The sequence below is a fragment of the Aricia agestis genome, chromosome 18, assembly GCF_905147365.1.
Source record: "Aricia agestis chromosome 18, ilAriAges1.1, whole genome shotgun sequence".
Taxonomy (NCBI): domain Eukaryota; kingdom Metazoa; phylum Arthropoda; class Insecta; order Lepidoptera; family Lycaenidae; genus Aricia; species Aricia agestis.
The window spans coordinates 3,548,044-3,563,467 of record NC_056423.1 but is presented as its reverse complement, the minus strand read 5'-3'; the positions used below and the strand labels follow the sequence as shown (position 1 = coordinate 3,563,467).

The window sequence follows — 15,424 nt, the reverse complement described above, 5'->3', positions numbered from 1 at the left end:
TGTACACCAGTGGCGGATATACAAATTTGCCGCCTGTAGGCTATTCAATTTTTTGCCGCCCCTATAACTGACCTTTGAAATTCAATACGTTAGTTTAGTTCACAATCATATCCCACCAAAAACATTTTTTGAAAATTTTTGCTGAGACGACCACACAAGGTTTCACCCTTACCTGTGCAGTAGCGAAACGGCGAAGCCATACATATTTACTGGTATGTAGAATTTGTTTAAAGTAGGGTCAGTAGAGTTTATAGGCCGTGTAGATTCAGAAGCTTGGCTCTACATGAGATCTCATATCTTTTTCACAAGGTAAACCGTAAACCTTATGTGGTCGTCTCGGCAATTTTTACAAGAAATGTTTTGGTGAAATTTTTTACTTCTGTAAGATAAAAATTGGAGCTAAATTTACCGCCCCTCTAAATTTGCCGCCCTAGGCTCCAGTCTACTTAGCCTATTGGTAAATCCGACACTACTGTACACCAAAATACGACAGGTAAGTACCTATGTCAATAAGGTATTTTGTTCTACTGGAACGAGATTCAGAGCAACAATTTTGCAGACAACATTCATAATAATATTATATACAACTTGTATTTAATATTGAGCAATTAATAACACTTTCATAATAAGTTCCTAATTATTTGATTAAAAACATAATAATTAATAGAAGCCACTTAATTGCTTTATGAATAAAACTAATTTATTCGAGTCTATTCTACAAATGGAGTGAAAATTAGTTTAATAAGACTGGTTTGTCGACTTCCGAACTGAAGCAGATTATTCCACTTATCTTGAGATAAGATTTAATCTACAGGTACAGTCGCGATGTTAAATGTCTCGCGGGGCACGCGGGGGCCTCGCCTCGGGGCCCCGGACCACCGGCGTGGGGGCATTTGCATAAAAATGCCCCGACACGCATACTAATTGATAAACTATTTATCTCAGTTGTGGGTTCATAGGTTTTTCTATTTTTGCCGCCTAAAGTGGTTTATGTGGTTTCTGTTGAAGACAAAAAGTATTTGAATTTAATCTTAATGCTAAGTACTCACATACGGTTTTGCTCGATAGTTTTACTCCGAATCGAAGGAAATGACATATTTGATATATTTAATTCCATCGAGGCCGGCTCGAAGCGAGCCTTTGAACTGTCAGTTTTGCGGTCCACACGGTGGTTATTGCTCGATTTAGAGTAAAACTATCGAGCAAAACCGTATGTGAGTACTGAGTATATTGCTAAGAATGGCTTTGATTTTCTAGGTGAGATTGTTACAGTTAATTTATAAATGCAATCAAACGCCCATGGACACTCGCAGCATCAGGAGAGCTGCAGGTGCGTTGCCGACCTTTCAAGAGGTAATAGGGGAGGGTAGGGATGGGAAGGGAAGAGAATAGGGGAGGGTAGGGAAGGGATAGGGGATTGGGCCTCCGGTAAACTCACTCACTCGGCGAAACACAGCGCAAGCGCTGTTTCACGCCGGTTTTCTGTGAGAACGTGGTATTTCTCCGGTCGAGTCGGCCCATTCGTGCCGAAGCATGGCTCTCCCACGTATAAAAACTTAGTCAATGTATATGTCACGTAACCGCGAAGCTTTAAATACCTACTTAAATTTACTAGGCAGTGGCACATTGGTTTTCAGGTTTTTTTTTCATGAATCTCATGAAAAAAACAAAGTCGAAACGCGAGTATCAGCACAATATTTGGCTCAGTGTACAGCAATTAGTACTGTGTTCGCGCCCACACTAACTCGAAGTCTTGAGGCGTTCGTTTGTATTACTATTAGGTATAGTTATTTACTAGGCGAATTGTAATCCATACAAATATTATAAATAAGAAAGTGTATCTGTCTGTCTGTTACCTCTTCACGCCCGAACCGCTGAACCAATTTTGCTGAAATTTGGTATAAACATACCTTGAATGCCGGGAAAGGTCAGAGGAGTATTTTTATCCCGCAAAAATGTACGGTTCTTGTGCGATAAACGACTTTTGACGCAACGGAGTTGCGGGCGACATCTAGATTGTAATAAATAAATATTATTATTCTCGTGTCACAATTTTAGTTGCCGTACCTACTCCTCCGAAACGGCTTTACTGATTTTAACCAAATTTATCGTATTATATGCATATTCAGTGGATCTGAGAATCGGCTACTGGGTACTTTTTATATTGAAAAGTGCATTTGTTGAATAAATAATAGTAAATTATTACAACTCGAGACTGACGGCGACCATTGTTTGTGCGACGGGATGCCATGGTGCCATACTTATTTAGTCACTTCAATAAAATAATATTATGGGCGAAATACTTTATATGGCAAAACAACGATTGCCGGGACAGCTAGTAATATATACTAGATGTCCTTAACTTCGTTATGTCTTGCGTTAATCGTACTTTCCTATTCGATTTTTTTTAATTATGATAACTATAACAGCCCTAAAACTAAATACAGTGTGTAACAAAAATAAGTGATAATACTTTAGGGTGGGTACGTGTTCCTTGCAGAGAGCGCACTGTAAAAGTAGCAGCTCTGAAAGGCGAAAAAAATGTGAAAAAAAATTTTGGTCTTTCAGCGCTGCTACTTTCACAGTGAACTCTCTACAAGGAACACGTACACACCCTAAAGTATTATCACTTATTTTTGTTACACCCTGTATATTTTGTTTGTAATATTACATTGTTCACACTTCGTTCCCGTAAATTAAAGTATCTATAAAATGAAAGATGAATTTTTATCATGAAACATGTTCAAATATAGAGTTCTCGTGGGATTAATCGTGATTGCGGACAATCACTACAAGATATTATACATAATAATGACTCCCACACCGGTTTCATTGAAATCAGGCCAGTTGCGCAGGAGTAATTTTGTAGTGCCCAAGTGTGTGCGCTGTACACAAGAGCACTCTCTATTCCTTTTAGTTTTTACTCTTATAACCCAGTAAGACGGAAGACCGACACGACTGGCGAGAGATCAGGCGCAAGACCGACTTTTTACCGACCATAGACTTAATATAGCATTATAGGTTTATGACATAGACAGTAGTTTAACCACAGAATGTACAGTGCAGCTGTAGATCAGTAAATCACCCACCACAGTCCACCGCGACGGCAAATGACATATCTGGTCTACTAAAACTTATCTATTCTATCTAAGGTATATTAATAATCTATAGTCTATAGTTCTATACTCTATGCTCTATCTCCAATAATAACAAAACGAAGCGATAATATTTTAGGATGCGTATGTGTCACATGTATACAGAGTGTATCAGAACAAATTAGTGATAATAGTTTAGGGTGTGTATGAGTCACATGTAACAGACCAAAGTTGGATGTAAAAGTAGCAGCGCTGAAAGAGTTAGTTTTAACTTCTATGTTTCTATGAGAAATACCCCAACTCCCAAGGCCCAAGGTAATAAACTGTACAAAAAATTAACTCTTAAAGCTCTGCTACTTTCACAGTGAACACTATATACAAGGGACGTTTAATTATTATACACGACCTAAAGTATTATCACTTACATCCTGTACTTTGTTACACCCTGTAGATCGATATAATAATTAATCTTTTCATAGCCATAACACTAAGGTTGAAGCCCAACGAGCGTAATTTTGTGAGTCGTGAGTCGCAGACTTTCGGTCGCGTAAATATCTTTTCATACAAATCATGACTCACAAAATGACGCTCGTGTGAATCAAGAAGGACTTTTGTATAAAACTTAATGCAGCAGAATTTCTGCCAGCCGAAATTCTGCTGGCAGAATTTCGGCTGGCAGAAATTCTGCGACTCTCAACTCACAAATTACGCACGTTTGGCTTCACCCTAATTCAAACCCGCGCCGCATTATTCTTGTAAGTTGTAACTAAGGTAACATAATAATGTTTCCCGACATATAATATTATATTATGTGCAGCATACAGAGATATGTAATGAATGTATTGATTATATCACCGCAAGTCAATCAGGCGCGGTGAGCCGCTATGTTGTATGTTGTATATGTTGTATGTTGTATATATGTTGTGTGTGACATTGTTGGATGCATTAACCTAATTGGTCATAACTAATGCGTGATTATCGACAGATTATCCATTACATATAGCTCATTATGTTATTATATGTTGGCATATTATAGCTTATTATGCGACCTACATAATATACAATGTACATATACTTACAGTATATGTATTATGTTATCACAATATTATAGTTTAGCAATTATTAAGTTATTAACATATTAAATCCTATACGTTTTTTCATGTCGCGGACTTCTTAATACCTAACCCTACGTTTATTCATTTATTTTAAAATTCTTCTCAATCCTGTAATCCAAGGGTTCCCAAACTTATTTTGTCTAATGCCCTCATAACAATTTATGTTTTAGCACCCCCATAATTGTTTAAATTTAAAATGCATCCAGATGAAATAAATCACCCCCCAAGCCTTTACAAAACGCCCTCATTTTTTTCTGGGTCTCACACCACCTTTAGACCTTCAGCGCCTATAAGGGGGCGTTATCGCCCACATAATCGTGAATCACTTTTGCACCTGAATGTACTGGCTGTCATAAAAGTATTCTATACGTCGATAATAATATAAATCATCTGTTAGGAATTAAGTAATAATTATTATTTTATTAAAGCGCAAACATAGAATTCTTTCTTGTATCGCTTGCACCTTTTCTCAGAATCGCTGAGAGGGCGTTAGGGGCTGAGTAACACTTATTTAATTGCTTCAAAACGAAAAACGGGGAACAATAGGGCTGGCAGTTGATGAGAAATATAATCCGAATTTAATTTAATATTAAATACATTTGAAAAACTAACGTCTCAATATTGTTCAGCACACCACACAATATACAATCTACATCGATCTTTTGTATATATACAAATATATACAAAATGTCAAAACTTTGGATGCTTTAAATGTCAAGTCAATGTTAATAGTGATCTGTCGGCTTGGTTTTTCATAACTCTACCAATTTTTTTTTTTTAATGAAATAAGGGGGCAAACGAGCAAACGGGTCACCTGATGGAAAGCACTTCCGTCGCCCATGGACACTCGCAGCATCAGAAGAGCTGCAGGTGCGTTGCCGTCCTTTTAAGAGGGAATAGGGTAATAGGGGAGGGTAGGGATGGGATGGGAATAGGGGAGGGTAGGGAAGGGAATAGGGTAGGGGATTGGGCCTCCGGTAAACTCACTCACTCGGCGAAACACAGCGCTGTTTCACGCCGGTTTTCTGTGAGAACGTGGTATTTCTCCGGTCGAACCAGCCCATTCGTGCCGAAGCATGGCTCTCCCACGTATAAGTAAGCCCTCCACCTGTAAATGAATCAGCTTTTCTGACAGAACATTATAGACTATCTAATATTCTTCTTCTTAACTCTTTCCCACTTTACGTAGGGTCGGCTCTCCTTATACATAATATGAACTAAGAAATTCCATCTAAAAAGTATAATATCACAATTCACATACTTATTTTAGACCACCTAATAATTTAAAAAAATATCATTGACAGCCCTAAAACACCTCGTTCGCGAGTACACCATCATTAAAATAAAACTGTAGTCACTCGACCCCGGGACGTGCGTTATCTGCCCCGGCACCCCAACCCCCATCCTCTACCCCCCATACCCCATCAACCCCCATCATGGGGGGAACTGCCCCACGATCAGATATTTATTGCTCCTTTCCAACTATTGTCGCTGGCAAATTGCTGTGTCAACATTTTTATTTCAGTCAAAAGAGGATATTGTTTTGGGGTTCCGTTCCGCACTCCGTAGTACTGGGCCTGTAGCCGAGACGTTTTCTTTTATGCTTTATTTAAAGAGTCGCTGATCAAATGTATAGAATTGATAGTAGACGAGTCGAACGTCAACGTCATATACATTTTGATCGGCTTCTTTATAGAATATAAAAATGCGATAAAGTTTAATAAGAGTTTTTATCGCATTCACACACGAAAAATTCATTCACATAAAAGGAGCCAACTTTACAGTAAGCAAAAAAGTAATGTTAAAATTGAAATGTCATTGAATTACATACCGTATTTTATATTATATTGAGGTAAATACGAAACATTTAAGTGGGTTATATTTTAACTGCCGATATTAGTTTTGTCTGAAAATAAAGTGGACAAGATCTAATAAAAATTTAAAGAAATTCCATTTATATTAATTGTATAAAAAGCAAATTCCAAACAAATATGAGACACAGTTGTTGATAATAATAACATATTAAACAGCTTAATATGACGTTGGTGCGTTAAAAATGACAGTATTAAAATCATAATTTAAAGATGAAATAGGTGCATGAAAGCGTGAATCTTTCGTCAAATCGTATGGTAAAAACACGTACACAAAACCATTTATTTGTCTTGAGCACATAAAGAACAAAATTTTTAACGAAAAAACACAAATATTTTTCTTGCAATAATATCGCTTCTGAAAACATCAATAATATAATTTTCCAAGCATTTCCACACGATAAGCCGCGAACAGCTCGGACCGTAGGAAATGTTATTTCGTTTCTACGAAATCAATCCTTATGTCATCAGCATAAGGGTGGTGTTAGAGGTAAAACAAGTGTGATCTGTAGGTGGCGGTGGTGACAGCGGTGGTGATACGAGGAAATGTACCATTAGTGTCTGACAGTCGCTGTCAAAGACGAGGTAGGGTGGTGGCACAGAGAGAGCGAGGCGATAAGAAGTTAAAAGATATAAATCGTGATCAGATCAGAGATCATGTACTAACAGAGAAGCTGATTCATATTATAGGCAGATGGCGGACCAACGTCATTTGGTCAGATTATGCCAATTCAACGTAATTCGTAAATGTAGGCTGGGTTTAACATAACGTGACTAAATTAAATAGATCCGCCATCTGCCTATGAATCAACTTCCCTTGTATTGTAGTGGCTAGTACGTTTTGATGTCATTTACCAATATTGTCCATCACGATATACTGGGATTAATAAAAGAACATCCCATTTATGGTACTTTATTGACGTGGACACAAACAAGTCATGAAATGTGATGAAAAATAATAATATGATATTTAAATTCAGACATACGTTGGCACAGCTTTTAAAACAAGTATCCTTAGCTACAGCCTACTACTACCAGCTACCTAATACTACTAATTTTCAAATACATAATATTATAACCCAAATTATTTTTCCAAAAGCCGATCTAATATTAAAACGAAACAACAACTTAAAAATAAAATAAAATATACAAGCCCATATCACAATCATCACCTACAAAATATTATATTATCGCTGCCACCACTCGCAGACTTTTCCCCGAACATGTCATGACATTAATAACTAATTCTACGGCGATTTTTCAACGGCACGTCGAGTTAACGAAAATAATGTTCTTCTGCGAATAACAGATACGGCGGGATCATTAAGACATTTCATTCGTGTATTTCAGTGAGAGTTAATCCTGAAAGGACTTGGAAAAACAAAATGGCGATCGGTATTTGGTGAGTCATGTTACTAATAAATTGTACCTTATTTTGGTTTATTTATGTTTGAGGCGAATAAAAACTTTATTGGATAAAAAATATATTCTCAAATCTCATGTCTTTTAAGATGTTTCCACAACATTATTAGTAAATAATTGTCCTTTGCAACTAACTAACAATAATTATTATCTCCAGAAATTAAACTTTTAACAGTTTTTGCTGTTAAGTAGGAACTTTAGGAAGTAAATAATTGACATAATAATAGTATTTATTATATAAATACTCTTGTACTCTGTTCCAATAGTTTCATATCATATATCATAAGTTTTGAAACATAATATCTTTCAATACGTCTGTACTTAATTTCAGCGCACACACAAGCATCATACAAGTACAAGTAACAAGACATCCGCACGCAAAATTAATTATTTCCTGAGTTGGAGTTACAAAGACCGAGAGCGCTCAATATACATCACTTTGTAAAACGATATACGCAAATCGATGAATCAGGTCATCAATATAAAAATATCACAACTACTTCTCATTGATTAACTTTAAACTAGCTTTTCAGTTGTGTTTTAATGACCATTCATTTAGTATTTATACTAATTTACACACAAAAGACTACAAACTATACATATTTTATAAAGTAATGCCCAAAATGAAGATAAATGATGACTATGTCAACTTGATGATACATTTTTACGAAGTCCAAAAATAAACGTGCGTGAGTTCCCACCAAAATCTGTGGAGTTATTCTTAATCACCCCAAACCTGTCGAGTTATTCTAAATCACCCCTAACCCCCGGGGGTGGGGTAATTAACCCCACTTTCTTTGTTCGTATCCACCCTCGCTACATATTTTATTTGCGACTATCATATTCCTTTTGTTTTGATTCTTTTGCGCACTCAATTATCGTCGCACAGGTAATTATTGACTGAGGTGAGCCATAAATACTGGATAACCTTCGCAAACATTATAGGCTTATTTACACTTTATCTTTACTATTACTATTGTAGCAGTAATAATAATATTATTAATAAACCACTTTACAAACCTAAAATAAAGCCAAGTCTTGTTTTATAGGTCATGTTTTTTGGAATATGCACGAATTAACACTGCATTTTTATTAACCCTATATTTGAGCGTGCCATACGAAAATATTCCTTGGCAAATCAATTCATAGGTCCCGTCGCCAAGCTACTAGGTATTTGAATGATTAATAAGAGCAATCGCTAATAAGGCCCTGAAATAAACTGTGAATCAGACGGTGTGCTAAAGTAGAGCTTCCTACACTCGCAGCCAAATCGTTTTATAATAACCGAATGAATCGTCAAATGGCAAGTGCAAGCGCCATACTTTACGTGGTGATTTCATTTATTATGTACGTTTACAAATTATGTAGTAATAAGTGAGCAAGTAAATATATCTAAATAGAGCTAATTAAGAATGCATATTTAGTAGTATCTGGTGTAGGGAAACGATAAGCACGATCAGTAATTTTAAAGTCATGAGAAAATTATTTATTTTAAAACGAAATTTCCTCAGGCGGGTTAAGAATAAAATTTGAAGGTCGCATCACAGTATTACTTTTCCGTCAATTTTGAACTTTATAGACTCAGGCAAGTTCCACTTCTCTCTTGAAAAATCCAGAATTTTACTTAGATTTAAGCAAAAAGGAATTTTATTATTTAAACCTCCTCATCTTTCATCTATCAATCTATTTCCTGGATGTTACCAAACCACCTTTGAGCTGCGCAATTTGCACAAATGACGTGTGACCGTTTAGATTCGGAATTACAATCTCAAATAGCTACCCCTTAACCGTTTTGGATCGTCATATTATTGCGGAGTACATTACACCGACATCATCTCTCTTTGATCTCCGGCGCACGGCAATCTAAACCTTATCACATTAACATGGAGCACACATTCGTCACGCTCCGATCATTCCTATTTCGCGACGGAATTGGCTCCGGTGATTCGCACTTTATGCCGCCACGTTACGGCGTGTTTTCGTCTGAGCGGTGCCTGTGTGCGTTTGACACAGGGCATAATTGGCGCGAAATGGACTTGACTGTATACAGAGTGTTCCAAATCAGTCAAATCTCGTTTCTGTTGGCGCGTGATAGTTTCCGACATGTCACATCGTGTATATTATTACAGTCTGAATTACAGATTGCAGAATCACTGGCTAAATTAAACGTTACACGATATTATTATGACTTCACATTCTAATAATACAGTTGTTGAGTTTATCTGATTTAGATTTTATGTTTTATTTTGATCAAATGCAACGATTTAAAATGCTACCCAAAGGAAAAACATGTGTTATAACTTCAAGTCCAACGTATCCCCAACTTTATCTGTGACAACTGACATCGTGGTTGCTAACAGAATTAACATTTTTATATTATACGAGCTTTTGCCCGCGGCTTCGCTCGCGTTAAGGAGTATTATTATATACAAACTTTCATCCCCTATTTGAACCCCTTGGGGCTGGAATTTATGAAAATCCTTTCTTAGCGGATGCCTACGTCATAACATCTACCTGCATGCCAAATTTCAGCCCGATCCATACAGTGGTTTGGGCTGTGCGTTGATAGATCACTATGTCAATCAGTCAGTCAGTCACCTTTGACTTTTTATAATATATTGTATAGATTTAGCATGTGGAAAATGCCCAGACTAATATTATCAGATTTTTTTTATGAAAAAAGAAATTGGAACTGTGTGCCTGAATGTTAGTTACACTTAGGTAAATTACATCAATCAATATCTGGTATTACTTACATATTATGAGTATTTCCAATTTTTCGATTATTAAATGCAGGTTAAATTGCTGTAATTTCTATATTTCCATTAAATCACTCGCATAAATCGTTGGCAGTAGCTATTTTGAATGATTTACGGTTCTCAACATTAGGAGCGCCCTGTATAGCGGTTATTAATGTATTTTAATTTATGGAGCATCATTCCAAGAAGCGGCGACATTAGGCCGCGCAAATTGCTGAACAATTATTGATGCGAATTCTACGGTCGTATGTAAGTTCAAAGAACCTCTGCTATACTGTTTAGTCTGTAACTCATTAAGTGAAATTATTTTTGGATGGCTTGTACTAGACTTTGCTCGCTACTTTGCAATCTTATTTATTATAATATATATAATCTTATTTATCTTTCATTTTCTCTTGAACTAAGGAGGCGAATTTTGGAAATCTTTCAGAGGTTCTTACAAACAACGGTCCTTTTTAATTCAGTTTCATTTTGTCCATACTTAGCTTAATTTTTAAATAAGCCAATCCTTTCATTTTTTATCTAGGTAATACAAGTGAACGTAATAAATAACGTGGTAGAGCCATGCTTCGGCACGAATGGGCCGGCTCGACCGGAGAAATACCACGGGCTCACAGAAAACCGGCGTGAAACAGCGCTTGCGCTGTGTTTCACCGAGTGAGTGAGTTTACCGGAAGCCCAATCCTTACCCTATTCCCTTCCCTAATAATTCCCTTCCTTACCCTTCCCTATTCCCTGTTAAAAGGCCGGCAACGCACCTGCAGCTCTTTTGATGTTGTGAGTGTCCATGGGCGACGGAAGTTGCTTTCAATCAGGTGACCAGTTTGCTCGTTTTTACATAAAAAAGGTAGAGTTCTTACTAACATCACCGTATTATGAGCTAGTCTAATATAAAGTATCAAATCTATCGTTACAATCCATACTAATATTATAAATGCGAAAGTGTGTCTGCCTGTCTATTTGTCTGTCTGTCTGTAACCTCTTCACGCCCGAACCGCTGAACCGATTTTGCTGAAATTTGGTATGGAGATACTTTGAGTCCCGGGAAAGGACATAGGATACGTTTTATTCCGGAAAAATGTACGGTTCCCACGTGATAAACGAATTTTGGCGCAACGGAGTTGCGGGCATCATCTAGTTTATTTATATCTCAAAGCATCGAATAATGTCGATTTAAGTGCACCATTAAAATGTATCCACTTGATATTAATTGGTGTATAAAAGTTGTTGTCTTACGGCGTTTATTAAAACGACCAATTTAACCCATTACACACTCATACACTTGCGACCGTCCTGTTTTGTGTCTGTCCCACTCGCTCTCACCACCCCGGCGCAGTGCGTCTCGCTCGCACGCGAATACTCTAAATATGGTTTACGAGATGCCAAAGTGAAGGGAGATGTATTTTCGAAATTGTTAGAGATTGACGTGATTAGGGGTGTGCGCTTGTCGATAAAATATTATCGATTTTACAATAATTTATAATGGTTACAAGTGACGATTTATTTAAAAGTAGATTTAATTGTTCATTTAATTTTGTCATTAATTTGATTTAATGTAGTTCCTTCTGTCGTCAATAATAATTGATATGGCATTTGTTTTTAACATTTTTAAGCGCATCAACTAATTACTGTATAGTTTTGAGTCGTAAAGTTTAATATGTGGGCTAAAGCTGAACCAACTCAAACATTATTTATTATACAGGAATTAAACCCTCCTTCATAATATTAACTCAACTACATCACAAACAAATGTATTAGAACAACCTAATCATTAATTTTTACCAAATCTAAAATCCTGTTTTTTCACTATCCCGATGAATATTTAAACCTTAAGATCTAATTCGATAAACCGTTACCCAAAAGCGTGTCAAATATACACATTACAAACACTGCAAAACATACCCTTCCTGGCGTAGTCGGATAAAAAATCAACTAAAACCAATTATTTAAATCCACCGAGCTGCACGTGCCTAACATCCATTAAAGTGCAATAAAAAGATACACAAAACATCGACATTACGCGCAACACTAGCCTTTAAATAAATGCTTCGAAAACCACCTCGTATTTTCCGCTGGTATCCACGAATTGGGGGACTTTGAGCTCTATTCCATCGTGTTAAGGGCTAGGGATGATGAGCAGGGTTTGGTGGATGTTGTAGGAGTTAAGTGGTCGATGAGAGCTGAGGTTTTATCCGTCTGTTTGTGTGATTTGTCGGGACTCGGGGCTCGGCCTGATCTCAGGAAGCAGAGGGCAATTCATTTGCAAGTCTTTGTAATGATGCTTTATTTGCTCATCATCATCAGCCGGTCGTGTTTTGAATGTTGTTTATACTACAAGTTTAACGCCTCCGTGGTCTAGTGGTACAAAGCGCGGCTCTTGACTCGGAGGTCGTGGGTTCGATTCCCGCGTTGGAAAAATGTTGTTTCCAAGTTTGGTTAGGACAATGCTGATCACCTGATTGTCTGACAAGTCAGATGATCCATGCGTCGCGTCGGATGGGCATGTAAAAAGTCGGTCCTGCGCCTGATCTCTCGCCGGTCGTGTCGGTTTTCCGTCCCACTGGGTTATGAGAGTAAAAGGAATAGAGAGTGCTCTTGTGTACTGCGCACACACTTGGGCACTAAAAAATTACTCCTGCGTAGCTGGCCTGGTTTCAATGAAACCGGCCACCGTCACCGAAACCGGTATGGGAGCTATTATTATTATTATTATACTACAAGTTTATGCAGCAATTCGTGTTTTAATCCGCGAATCGTGAAAAAACCCTCCTTAATATTACTGGACTATAACGGTCTTACCACAAGAGATTTAAACATCTATTGAACAGTTGTTTTGAGATCGTCATGTACTGATATTTTTTTATCAACTGTTCAACAGGTGTTTAAACCTTTTGTAGTAAGACCGTTAATTTTCAGCAGTACACCTGATGATGATTTTTTTAAACCGGTCGTGTATATTAACAATTTTGTAATAAATCTAATATAATAAAGTGGAATAAGTGCAAGGAAAGTGTATAATTATTTAACCCTAAATTGTTACTTATTTGTTTTGAATTTAAGTAATGCTTGGTTTATAAGGTTTTTGTCAGGATTTTATACGCTAACAAGAGCTTTTTCTGGCTAACGTTAGTTAACTAATCAATCACTCTATTGTAAAAAAAACTGATGAAAAATCTTGAAATCTGAACCTAGATACCACTTCTAGTTAGACCTAAGATAACCTAGACCTGAGTTTGTATAGACTATAGACCTATAGAATACAAGAAAAATAAACTCAAGTAGCGAACATTTTTGTGTAAACCGCCCATTAAGCATCAGGGTTGTCACCCCACTAATGAGTATTTACCGAGGGCTGTCGGCGTTTAATTAGTTTGAGTTACAGCGGAATGGGCTAATCCGTCACACACTACCTCTGATCTCCATTACACTTAGAATAACATCCTGGGCTTGGGCAGGGCTGGCGACGGATAGAAAATAATATTTAATAACTAAAATATGAATACATACTTTATTGAATCATTTTTATCCATCCATACTAATAGGTATTATAAGTGCGAAAGTCTGTCTGTCTGTTACCTCTTCACGCCCAAGCCGCTGAACCAATTTTGATGAAATTTGGTATGGGGATACTTTGAGTCCCGGGAAAGGACATAGGATACTTTTTATCCCGAAAAATGTACCGTTCTTGCGCGATAAACGAATTATAACACAATGGAGTTGCTTGCGTCATCTAGTTTATCATAAAAACATACTATCTAGATTTTAAATCTATTCAGCTGCCATCATTAAGCAAATAATATATTTTTTTTTATATTTTTTTCTCTCCACTGTCAACCCTATTAAACATAAGGGTATAAATCAAAGGAGCTGTAGAGTCGACAGCGCAGCTTCCTAAAATGAGTTGGTTTTTTTGCCGACGGTGCTCTACGGGAGATAATATAAATTAATTATGTTTAGCTAATAGGGCTGTCTGTTTGTTCAGTGAAGGAAGTAGAGACTAGGGGTGTGCCAAAAATAACTTTCTAATTAAGACGTGCTAAAAATGTTTTTGGGGATTCGTACTGAAATAACAAGGATAACCTACTTTTTGACAGTGCAAGAAACATTTTTGGACGGTTATGTAGTTCAATGGAACTTGTTAGTTGTTAGTATAAACTACTAAACGGATCTTGATCTAGTAAATGCGCCAAAGCATTAACTTTTGGCATAGAGAAATTATACATGTATAATTTGTCCATGGATTTGGATAATAATCCGTTAAAATTCTTATTGCAACAAAAATATAGGATATAATAATATGCTATTGCGGAAACATCTTAAAATCATCCACATAGCAATTGATATGTAAGTTTACATGATATCAGAAGAAGCCAATCAATATTCAATATTGTTACGGTACATGGTATACGGACACGTGGTGCGCAAGTACATACTCGAACCTTCTGGGAAGGTCCAGTGTTTGTTTACGTGTTTACCCTTTATTTGTTAGCGTGTTTGAATTTAGACCTTATGACTGAGTACATAAGGTCTAAATTAAATTCAACTTACTGCACTTATCGCAGGGACGGCAGTTTTATTGTGGTACATACCCGGGCCTCCTAGAAATTTCCCACGGTTGTTTACTTGTTTGCGTGAATCGGGAAATTTCTGGAATTCGTCTCGCCATATAAAAAGAGCCGCAGGCGCGCCCGGCTAGTCAGTTTAATCTAAGCGATCTTCGAGGCGACATCAAGTGATCAATAGTGAGTGAACCAGTGAAACCTGCGACTTGGCTACGACCTAGGACAGTGATAGTGCTTAGTGATTGGACCTAGTGATTAGTGTTTGGACTTAGTGCTAAGTGTTGTGACCTAGTGTTTAGTGCAGTGTTAATAAAGTCTTCAAGGGAGTCACCAGGTCTTTCTCTCCAAATCCTCGAACCCTAGCACGTAACAACTGGTGTCGGAAGTGAGATTTGGAGATGCCATTGACTCCGAGAGAGGACTTCAAGGGGAGTGTCAGGACAAGGGCGCAGCGAGCTGCTGCCATTGACTCCGAGAGAGGAGTTGCGGAGGCCACACCCACTGGGGACCAAGCTCCGCCCACTGAGGGACAGGCCCCACCTACTGGCCCCGCCCACCAGGCTCCGCCCACTGACCACGCCCACCAGGCTCCGCCCACTT

General features: G+C 37.5%; 1 protein-coding gene across 2 annotated transcripts in view; it reads right to left on the bottom strand.

The window, feature by feature from the left end:
• Window positions 1–15,424, bottom strand: part of LOC121735993 (retinal homeobox protein Rx-B-like) — a 78,444-nt gene that overhangs the window by 16,049 nt on the left and 46,971 nt on the right. The gene's annotated exons all lie outside the window — the stretch shown is intronic.